The sequence below is a fragment of the Erpetoichthys calabaricus genome, chromosome 4 (assembly GCF_900747795.2).
Source record: "Erpetoichthys calabaricus chromosome 4, fErpCal1.3, whole genome shotgun sequence".
Classification (NCBI taxonomy): Eukaryota; Metazoa; Chordata; class Cladistia; order Polypteriformes; family Polypteridae; genus Erpetoichthys; species Erpetoichthys calabaricus.
The window spans coordinates 77,827,900-77,839,449 of NC_041397.2; the positions used below are offsets into that span (position 1 = coordinate 77,827,900).

Below are 11,550 nucleotides of genomic sequence, written 5' to 3' on the forward strand. Positions count from 1 at the left end.
AAGTTCAAACAAGTAAGCCGCACCTTGGCAATTTAATGCTTTATATGTTAAAAGGAGGACTTTGAAATGTGCCCTAAACTTAACCGGGAGCCAGTGTAAGGATTTAAGAACTGGAGTTATGTGTTCGTATTTTCTTGTTCTTGTAATAAATTCTTGCAGCAGCATTTTGGATTAACTGGAGGCTGTATAAAGAACAGTTTGAACATCCAGTGAACACTGCATTGCAGTAGTCAAATATGATCAAAGGATTCTTGCAAACTATATGCCTGATATAAAGAGTTTGCGTATTCTCCCTGTATTTTCTTAATGGTTCATTTACTGAGTACACCAGGGAAGAATTTAAGGTCTGCACAGTTCTTCAACCAGTTCCCATTTAGATTAGATTTGATTATGTCCTTATAGATGAGAGACAGCTTTCTAAATATTTTCTAAACCTTTAGGTGAAAAGGCAGCAGCACCCATGCAAGGCAGTCATAACCAGGGGCCTCATGTATAACGCCGTGCATAGAACTCACACTATAACATGGCGTAAGCACAAAAGCGGGATTGTGCGTACGCACAGAAAAATCCAGATGCAGGAATCTGTGCGCACGCATACTTTCACGTTCTTCCACTACATAAATCCCGATTTGCGTGAAAAGTAACGCACGTGCACGCGCCTTCTGTCCCGCCCCAACTCCTCCCAGAATTACGCCTCTTTGAATATGCAAATCAATATAAATAGCCTTCTGTGAAAAGACAATGAGAAAAGCACAGGGGAAAATATAAGAATTTCAGCGAATACCAAGTGGAGGCAAAGGAAAAACATGCTATTTGTTGGTTTAAACAGTGGTATAAACAACAAAAGGAAGTTGATCGAGTGACAGAGTGTCGGAAAAACTCGAAAGATCAAATTCACAAAGTCGCACAGTGCCCGAAATCACATATCAAAGTCGCTGTGAAAAGGCGAGTTGTAGCCCACCGTCTGAGTGTCATATGAAAGCGTATTAGGGTACAAACAAAAAACATAGGCACACAGTGGGAAAAAAGCACGAAATGTCAACTTTAATCTCGAAATTTCTTAAAATCGTTTATTTTACTAGTTTCTCAAGTAGCATGTTAAATGCTTTTTTCTGTGTTTGATCTTCTATGTGCTCTATGTGTGTGAATCACTACGTGCTTCCGTTCTTTCTCTTTCTCCGACAGGACACAGAATGCATTACATTCGAGATATTACAGCTCTCTGAATAATTAAAATACTGAGATGTATACGTGATATCATTTTCATGATGATAGGAATGAAAGCATGTTATTAAACATGGGAACACGGTGGTGCAGTGATTGTTCATATCTCACGCAAGAGGCTTGTTGCACCATGTGTGACCTTCGATGAAATAATTTATTACAGAAGTACTGTCTCTTTCAAACGTACTAACCTCCAATTCCTGTCCATACTTTTCTTTCTCCAATCGCCACACAATCAGCTCTGTAATAGACGTGAAGCCATTTGTAAGCTTAGAACGCCGATTCTTCAAAACTTTTAAGGAACATTGAAATATCTTCGTAGTACATGTTTAATTATTCTATTCGTCTATCCTTCCAGTGTCGCGTCAGCACCAGCAAGAATACAGCGCAAGGCAGGAGCTATCCGTGAACTAGCTAGCGCTGCGGCACCGTGTCCTCACATGTTTAATTATTAGCAATACAGATTATTTAAATGAAGTTAAAGTTTTATCTGTATACTATAAGCAACATATTTTGCTGCATTTCATCTTAAAAATGATATTGTCATCATACGCGCTTTATAAAGTAGCGCAGGTTGTGCAATATTATAACTGTAGTGCAAGTTTACAGTGAGGTGATTGAGTGCGTTTATAGTTCGTGGGATGAAACTGTTTCTGAAACGCGAGGTCCGTACAGGAAAGGGTTTGACGCTTTTTGCCGTGGTTGAGGTAGTGTGTACTTGAAACTGTATACCGATAATTCTCTTTCCGATCATCTGCTGCTGTGATTCACACTCAGATACAGTGATATAAATACTCCGAGTGGTGCAGTGAGAGTAATATGGAAAAAAATGATCAGCAGTGGCAACCCTTAACGGGAACAGCAAAAAGAAGAACAAGATGCAGTGAGCGTAACAACGCTAAAGCAGTTCTGGTATTTGGAATACTATGGCTATTCCCTGGCCCATTATATTGCAGCAGGTTAATTACAATCAGATGCATTACACTAATAAACAATATGCAGTTAATTTCAGTATATTTATAAAGCCGCGTCAGGAATGTGGAGCTAAGAAAGAAAGGATGAGCACACAGGAACAGTAGTTTGACCATTCTGTGGACCATTATATTGTTACAGGTTAATTACAATCAGATGCATTAAATTTATGAACGATATGCGGTTAATTTCAGTGTATTTGATAAAGCCGCCGCCGTGGATGTGGATCTAAGAAAGGGTAACCACACAGGAACAGTAGCACTGCTTTGACACTGGGTGCCGCCAGTCTGCAAAACTGGGCGGATAAATTGCGTACGCCAAGGAATGAGTTACCGTGGAAATGTGCGTGGCTTTACGTCAAGTTTAGGTTTTATACATCGCGATTTGAGCGTGGAAAGGTTCGTACGCAACATTTCTGTGCGTACGCACCGTTTATACATGAGGCCCCAGATGAGGAAGAAAAGATCTCTATATGCAGAGACCATGAGCTAGTGCTATTACTAAATATTTGTCTTTTTTAATAGTACAAAAATCTGTTTGGGCTTATCCAAATTGGGAACATGGCTAACTTTTATGTGACCATAGTTCTCTGTTTTTCCAATGCACAGGACAATACACTAAAATTAATTTGTTCAATGGTTGTCGCTGACACTTCAAAACAAGCACATTGGCAAATGGAAGAAGAGGCTTAAAAGAATTTCGCACAATTAGTAGAAAATGTTTCTTCATATAGAGAACTACTGATACATGCAAAAAATTCTCAGTGTTGGTCAGGGTTCTCAAACTCCGGTCCTGGAGGGTCACAGTGGCTGCAGGTTTTCATTCTAACCCTTTTCTTGACCTATTTTTGCTGCTAATTAACTTCTTTTAAATTCATTTTAATTGGCTTGTTTTTTAAGATTTGTTTCCCTGAATTTTTTCATCGTTCCTCTCAATTGCTTCATTTATTTCTTTAAACAGCCCCCAAACAGAAATGAAATGAAAAGTGAATGAGCCAACAGAAGGCCAACTAAGTCAGGGCCTCAAACTCCAAACAATTGCTTAATTAGGAGCCAATTCTTGTTGTTAATTAAACCCGTTCTTTAATCCCATGGCTTGTTGCTGCTCTCATTGTGCAATACCAGCCATTTCTGAAACTGTTGATTTTCTCTTTTCTAAGAGTACTGTTAGAATGTTTTGTGGACCTGAGCAGATCAACATTCCTGAGACTTTCACCTTTCTTTATTTTCAGATATTGTATGATGGACACAGTTTGCTGGTCATGTTTTGGCTTATTTTGTATCTCACTATTGTTTGGCAGCTAATTAAGGAAAAAGAAACAATTAAGGGGTCTGAGTTTTCAAGAGCAGGGGGGTATTTTTCGTACATGGATTAGTCGTTTAGCCGGATGTAATTGTTGACGATTTGGCCTGATCCTGGATCTGTCTGTTTTTCGAAACTCTTGCTGGAAGTGTTGTCATAGCAACACATCCTAATCCTCAAACCTACTTGGAGCAGGTTTGTTCTACGTAAACAAGGATTAGTTTACACATGTAATCAGTGACGGTGCATGGAAGTCATCCAGTCATGGCTTCGCCGTTCATGAATTAGCGACCAATTGATATTGGTGCGCAAATTATACGAAGAGAATTTCATATAGAGAGGGTTTTGCGCGATCGGCAAGATCCTTTATTGCTCTTGGAGGAAATTCTTTTCGAAAGATACCGCTTTAGCCGAGGGGGAATATTGTACCTCAAAGATTTATTAGCACCTTATATTCGAAGTCAAACTAGGCGAAGTCGGGCTCTCACAACCACACAGACAGTATGCATTGCTTTGAGGTTTTTTACAAGCGGCACTTTTTTATATACTGTAGGCGATGCGGAAAATCTAACTAAAAGTGCAGCTTGCCAGGCAATTCGTAAAGTCTGTTTGGCTCTGAAATATTTCCTTCAGGTTTTCAGAGTGTTTCCTGGACACCTGCGTGTGCAGACAATAAAAGAGGCTTTTCATGCCATTGCAGGTAGGCAACACAGGCAAAAACACCCAGTTCCATGAAGAATCTCACAATCAGCCTAACATTCTCATTACCCAGGATTTCCAAATGTGATTGGGGCACTGGATTGTACACAGATCCGAATAATCAGACACAGTGTCTTCATCAAATATTTGACCTTCGTCAATATCTCATTGGTCAGACACAGGTTCTAGGGATATCACATTCCCTGCAACTGACCCAACAAAAAAGAGGGCTATATGGAACATACCTATGGCACACATCGAGGACAAATATATGCAATGACCATCCTTTACCTGAAATGAAGTGAACACTGCATCCTGCCACTGGTTCTGAGGAGGAGCTTCCCCCTGGAATGCCCTCAGAAACAGGGCGATAGGCATTTTGCTGGAAAGCCAACTTTTCTGCAGGGGTTAGGTCTGGACCGCGTGGACCTGCACCTGTTTTTTGCTTGTCTGCCTTCTTATTAGCTTTAAAATTAATGTTTTTTATATTATATATGATTCTTTATGTCAACAATTCTTTAAATAGATATATACCAATATGTACCAGTTTGAAGTATATTCTTGTACTTCACTTTAATCTGTTCCCATGTTCTCCTTGTGCTCACGTTTGATCAGGAATTATGACATATTAAATAATAATTAATCTGACACATAGAAAATGAAATGCTGCATTCAGTAAGTGCAATGCACACTACTTAGTGTTTGTCGGCCACTTTTTGCCTGCCGTCTTTTCTGGTCTGGGCTGCTTTTGCAGTGTTACCCCTTGTGCATATTAAATCTTGAAATTCTTCATGTCCTTTGAATAAAAGGTCTTGCTCCGCTTGTGTGAAGAAAAAAAAATGCGCCCGTTATTTCGTCATTTTGTTACAGCCTATCAAAGACTTGCTGATCATGTTTTCTAGACTCAATATATATGGGCTTTTCAATCAGCGCGGGCGCGCTCATTCATCTCGGATGATTAGATCCAGCTAGACTAATCTACTACACGGCTGCGTTTGAAAAACCGACTTATCCTGGATGAGTTTCACTAGCATTAACTCATCCAAGATGATGCATCTGATCTCGGATGATTTAAGCAACGTACGGAAAATACCCCCCAGGTCAACTACAATTAATTCTAAATAAGTTCACTAGCAGCAAAAACAGGTCACTAATTAGGAAAAGGGTTAGAATGAAAACCTGCAGTTACTGCGGCCCTTCAGGACCGGAGTTTGAGAACCCTGGTGTAGGTGGATACTGGTACTTTGTAGATCTTCAAACTTCATAGAATTTTGCAAAAGTTCAGTGATTAGAGACAAACAAACCAGGTTGGGCTAAATAGTCAGCTTCTCTGTTTTTCTAATGTATTTATATTTAGTCCTAGAATAAAAAATGTAACATTCTGTGCTGCTTCCCTATTCAATAAGAGTTGTTCTTTCCCTCTATATAGTGACTACATGGTAGGACATTAGACGCAATACTTAAATCGGGTATGCATGACACAGCTTCATGCTGAATATTTATCCTGTCTTATCCCATTTCCTTTAATATCTTCCTCAAGTGGTGTAGCTAGAAAAAGTGATCCTTCAACCCCTCTAAAACATTCATGGGCTGTCACAGATGTCATATTGTTTTCCCTCCTAGGTAAGTTTTGATGTTTGCACTTTCAGCGCCATCCTGGAACAAGAAGAGAATAGGCCCCGTGGTAACTTGAGTTCTAAGTCTCCTCTACAGTAGTGTCCACAAGGAAATGGAGCTCAACCATCTGTGCCTATCCTTTTCTCTATATCTGCAATAATCCAAAGCATGTAGTAAAATGAATTTTAAATAAATTTACCTAAGAAAAACTTAACACAGAACATAACTTAAAAAGTTCAGTTTATTTCACTTGGAACACAGGATTTTTTCAAATTATTCCATAATATTTCAATATTATTTGATGATGTTTGTTTCAAACTCCAAAAATGGCAAAAAACTTAATTGGGCAAAAGGTGTAAGAGTACTTTACAGTAATAGCATCTAACATTGACAGTGAATGATTGTGAGTCTGTGTGATGGAAGAGTGCTTAATGTTCTTTCCTCTAGAGATGAGAGTGATGGATGAGAGGGTGTTTTCTACAGCAGACACTGCTTTTATTAAGCCATTGACTAGTACAAGTGGACAAAAGAGATGTACTTATGAAATATGTCTTTATAAGGAAACTAAAACAGCTTGTCAGGAATGTGTGCTGACAATTCAGAGTATTTTTAAAGCATCTGAATGTTTTGCTTGTCTAATCCAGTCATTTTATAGATGGTCATCTGCTGACATCGAAAAAAGAGTAACGAGGAAATGGGGCAATATTGTAGTAAACAAACCATCACTGAATAACACAGATGATATATCAAAAGCACAGAAGAGGAAAAGAAAAATGAGAAAAAATAAAAAATCATATCAATTTGAAAAAAGTGTAAGTACTTTATACTTATAGCATCATCATGGCCTGTGCTTTAGTTGGCAAAAAACTCACTTTCAGTGTAACAGTGCCAATGTAGAACATAGCTGTATGCTGGCACAATAAAACTTAATTACAAACCAAAACCATCATTTCTATATTATGTACAGAAAGTCCCCTATATTTAATGTGTTTAGATACTTCCTACATAGTCCAATATATCAGCTTAGGTTAGGTGTATTGAGTTATTAAAATATTTTATTGTGTGGACATAACTACATTAACAATGAAGTAAATTAAGCTAGGCACATTGTTGCATACAGTGCCTATCAGTAATTTGGTGCACTGCTTTCAAGCACTAGTCACATTTGTGACTACAAGACTTATTCCTCTGTCATTGCACCTGCTAGCAGGGTGGCTTGGTTGGCAAAATTTATCTTTAACACTAGAATTACCAGAGCCTACGAAAAAACTCGTATATCCGGCCCACCTTAAATCGCTTCTTAAATCCGTTCACACCTCTCCGCCAGCATCCTTTGTCCTCTAAATGTGCTGATAAAAGACAAGCTGCCAGCAGCCGGCTATTCCATCCCCCCACCGACTTAGAACGTGAGCGAACTTTTCCCAGCTCATGCCTTGATTGATTATCTGGGAGTGAAGTGGAGTTTTACAGTGGAAATAAGAGATCATTATTCTAAAGTAATCTGTGTAAACACATTGTTAAAACAGAAACTTTTTCATATTTTAGTAATAAATGTTACAAAATGTAGTAGGCATAAACTATTGAATATATAAAGCCCGCGTTCCTAAGATCAAATAAATACTTTCACAAAAGCTTCCAAAATGGTTCAACAGCTTCTGTGGTGTAGCGCGCTAAGATTTGCCTCTTAGCGCCAAGCAGCTTTTCCTTGCCTCACAGACCTGAGTTCGATTCCCCGCTGGGGATGAAGTGTTGCTTTTTTTTTTCTTTTCTTTTAAACCTCAAACGGACATAAAATTTATACATTGGTATGCACTGTCAGTTACTGAGATCGTTATATTTTCATGTGGGATGCGCCTTTTCAAATATTTTTTTAACAATTGAGACTGCAATTAACAGGAACAACTGTCCTTATAACTTATTTTTAAGATCCATAACACACAGACAGACAGAGCACTGCGTAATAGAGAGACAGACAGGCAGAGAAGTCACTAGATATATAAATAAACAGGGAAGCCACGTGTACTGAAAGAAAAAAAGAACAACATGTGCGTTGTCCCTGACTCTCTAAGTAAGATCGGGGGAGGGGTGATGTTAGAGCGCCTGCGCTTATTCAGTGCAGCAGGGACAACGCACATGTTGTTCTTTTTTTCTTTCAGTACACGTGGCTTCCCTGTTTATTTATATATCTAGTGACTTCTCTGCCTGTCTGTCTCTCTATTACGCAGTGCTCTGTCTGTCTGTGTGTTATGGATCTTAAAAATAAGTTATAAGGACAGTTGTTCCTGTTAATTGCAGTCTTAATTGTTAAACAAATATTTGAAAAGGAGCATCCCACATGAAAATATAACGATCTCAGTAACTGACAGTGCATACCAATGTATAAATTTTATGTCCGTTTGAGGTTTAAAAGAAAAAAAAAAAAAAAGCAACACTTCATCCTCAGCGGGGAATCAAACTCAGGTCTGTGAGGAAAGGAAAAGCTGCTCTGCGCTAAGAGGCAAATCTTAGCGCGCTACACCACTGAAGCTGTTGAATCATTCTTGAAGCTTTTGTGAAAGTGTTTATTTGATCTTTGGAACTCGGGCTTTATATATTCTATAGTTTATGCCTACTACATTTTGTAACATTTATTACTAAAATATGAAAAAGTTTCTGTTTTAACAATGTGTTTACACAGATTACTTTAGAATAATGATCTCTTATTTCCACTGTAAAACTCCACTTCACTCCCACATAATCAATCAAGGCGTGAGCTGGGAAAACTTCGCTCACGTTCTAAGTCGGTGGGGGGATGGAATAGCCGGCTGCTGGCAGCTTGTCTTTTATCAGCACATTTAGAGGACAAAGGATGCTGGCGGAGAGGTGTGAATGGATTTAAGAAGCGATTTAAGGTGGGCCGGATATACGAGTTTTTTCGTAGGCTCTGGTAATTCTAGTGTTAACTGAAAAATATGGCCCTAATTTACAGCAGTCATGGTGGCTTTAAAAAGCAAATAAACCCTTGTTGATTCAACATGTAATGCAAATATTCTTTTATTACAGAGCACTACAGACTTCTTACACAAAATGAAGGCAATGTTTGCTTTCAACCTCCCTATTCAGATCACCATCCATTGTTGTTCCTCCCCAGTGCTAACTCCTGCTCTCTCCAACACTAGTCTATGAAGTATAGTGAAGGTGTCACAAGACACATACTCTGAGTGGTTAAAGATTTTAGCTGCTCTAATGTTCCAGTTCTGTAATTCAGACGGCTACACATGCCTGCTTTTTACAATTAAGTTTCTGCCCGCTCTTTAAATATATCATTCTGTTGTCATGTAGATCCAACTTCTGGCCTATAAAAATATACAGGCAGCCCCCAGGTTATGTACGAGATAGGGACTGTAGGTTTGTTCTTAAGTTGAATTTGTATGTAAGTCAGAACAGGTACATTATTTTAATAAATGCAATTTGGACAGATGTTTGTCTCAACATATTATTTATTTTTACCTTTCTGTGCATGCACAGTAAATGCTTAAACATTTTCAAATACAGTACAGCCTTAAGCAATGTTGGTAGAACTTGATGGACTTGATGAAGAGGATGGGTCTGGTCTCTTAAAGTAGGCATCAAGGGAGGTTTGCATGGAACTTTTCTTTTTCTCATCATAAATAGCCTTGTAGCATCTAAGGCCTTTGGTAACTGTTTGGTAAACTTTGGTGAACCTCTCTGTATCAGGATCTTGCTCCTCTAACTTTGCCATTCCTGCTTCGATGAGACGAAATGCATCAGCTAACTCTTTTGTAGAAAACTTTTTTGTTGGAGTCTCTAGGTCCTGGTTTTCTTCACTGAATGCTATCATCTGCTGTTCTAGTTCCATTAGGTCTTCATTGGTTAGTTCTTTGCCATGGGAGTTGAGTAATTCTGTGATATCATTTTCACTGATGTCCAGCTGCAGCTGATTTCCAATAGCAACCACAGCTTGCTTGGTTTCAGTGATTTCATCATCTGTAAACCCCAGAAATTCTTGTGTGAATTGGGGGCACAATTTTTTCCAAATGCCTCTCATGTTTGTCTCTTTCACTTCAACCCAAGCGTCAGCAATATTTTTAATGGCATCATAAATGTTATAACTCTTCCAGAACTCCCTTAAGGTTATCTCATCAATTTGAGTAGCCCTGCCAGCTTGTGAGAATGTCCTCCTTAAATAATAGGCTTTAAAGGAGGCTATGACTCCCTGATCCATTAGCTGGAGTAGTGATGTAGTGTTGGAGGGTAGAAACACCACCTTTACTTTGGGGTGCATGTCATCTAAAGTGTTTGGATGTTCAGGGGCATTGTCATGGAGAAGGAGAATTTTGAAAGGAATGTTTTTGCCCAAAAAAATAACGTTCAACAGCAGGGATAAAATGGTTTAAAAACCATTCTTGAAGGACAGCAACTGTGACCCAATCCTTTTTATTTGCCATCCAAGTAACGGGAAGAGATGCCTTAGTAACATTACATAATGCCCTCGGATTTAGGGAGTGATGCACCAGCAAAGGCTTGAGCTTGAAATCCCCAGATGCATTACCCCCATCTAATAAAGTCAGCCTATCCTTTGATGCCTTATGTCCTGCTGCACTTTTTTCCTCTTTGGAAATGTAGGTCCTCTCAGGCATTTTTTTCCAGAACAAGCCAGTTTCATTTACATTAAATATTTGGTCTGGCAAATAACCTCCCTCATCAATAATATCTTCCAAAATCTTGGGAAAATCACTTGTAGCACATACTTCGGCACTCACTGCTTCACCTTGAGTTTTAATATTGTGCAAATTTGCTCTTTCTGTAAAGCGGTTGAACCAACCCCTACTTGCCACAAATTGTTCATTGTAATCACCTTCACTTGCTCTGTGAGCAGCTTTTAAATCATTAAAAAGGCTTTAAGCCTTTTCTTGAACTAAAGAAAGACTGATAGGCATATTATGCTGATTTTGGTCTTCAATCCAAATTATCAACAGCCTTTCCATCTCAATAATTAAACCACTGTGTTGCTTGGCAATTATTGTAGCATTCATTAGGGTATGGCCTTTCACATGCTCCATTATTCTACCTTTATCTTTTAAAATTGTTCCGATTGTTGACCGACTGTAACCAAGTGCTCTGCCAATGAATGATGGAGTTTCACCTCTCTCTGACCTTTTTATTATCTCTACTTTATTTTCCACGGTGATGGTTTTTCTCTTCTTTACTTTATCACCAGCACTTTCATCAGATTTGCATTTCAGAGACATTGTTGAAGAGTGAAGAAAAGGCTCTTCTACACAGCATGCTATCACGGCGGGAAGGCACCTGGTGTGCTGACGAGGGACAACTTCCTGCTGTGTATGTAGCAGTGCAAGCAGGCTTGCTGTTGAGAATGAGTGGAGGCGGTGAGGGGCGGTTCACTGCCCGCCCCCCACACAGTCACCTTCACTTGCATACAGTATGCTCCCTGCAGCGTCAGCCCACCAAGAGCGAACAGGGTGCAGCCAAAGGCGGGTAGTGAATCACCCACCACCACCCCCGTTCAACAGGCAGCCACCCGTGGCACACTAAAATGCTGCACCCCGCTGCCCCATTCACCCTCAATGGCCTCTGTTCAGCCACAACCAGGTCACCACTTGCAGCATCACCAGCCACCCAACGGGGCAGCCGTTCGAGGGACACTGCAAGGCTGTGTGGTGAAGTGCCTCCCTCCCCCCCATCCAGCCTCCGTCCAGTCAGGAGCAGTAGCTG

General features: G+C 39.6%; 1 pseudogene; it reads right to left on the minus strand.

Moving 5' to 3' along the window:
- Nucleotides 1-9,355: 9,355 nt before the first annotated feature.
- Nucleotides 9,356-11,066, minus strand: LOC127527536 (tigger transposable element-derived protein 1-like; annotated as a pseudogene).
- Nucleotides 11,067-11,550: the final 484 nt, after the last annotated feature.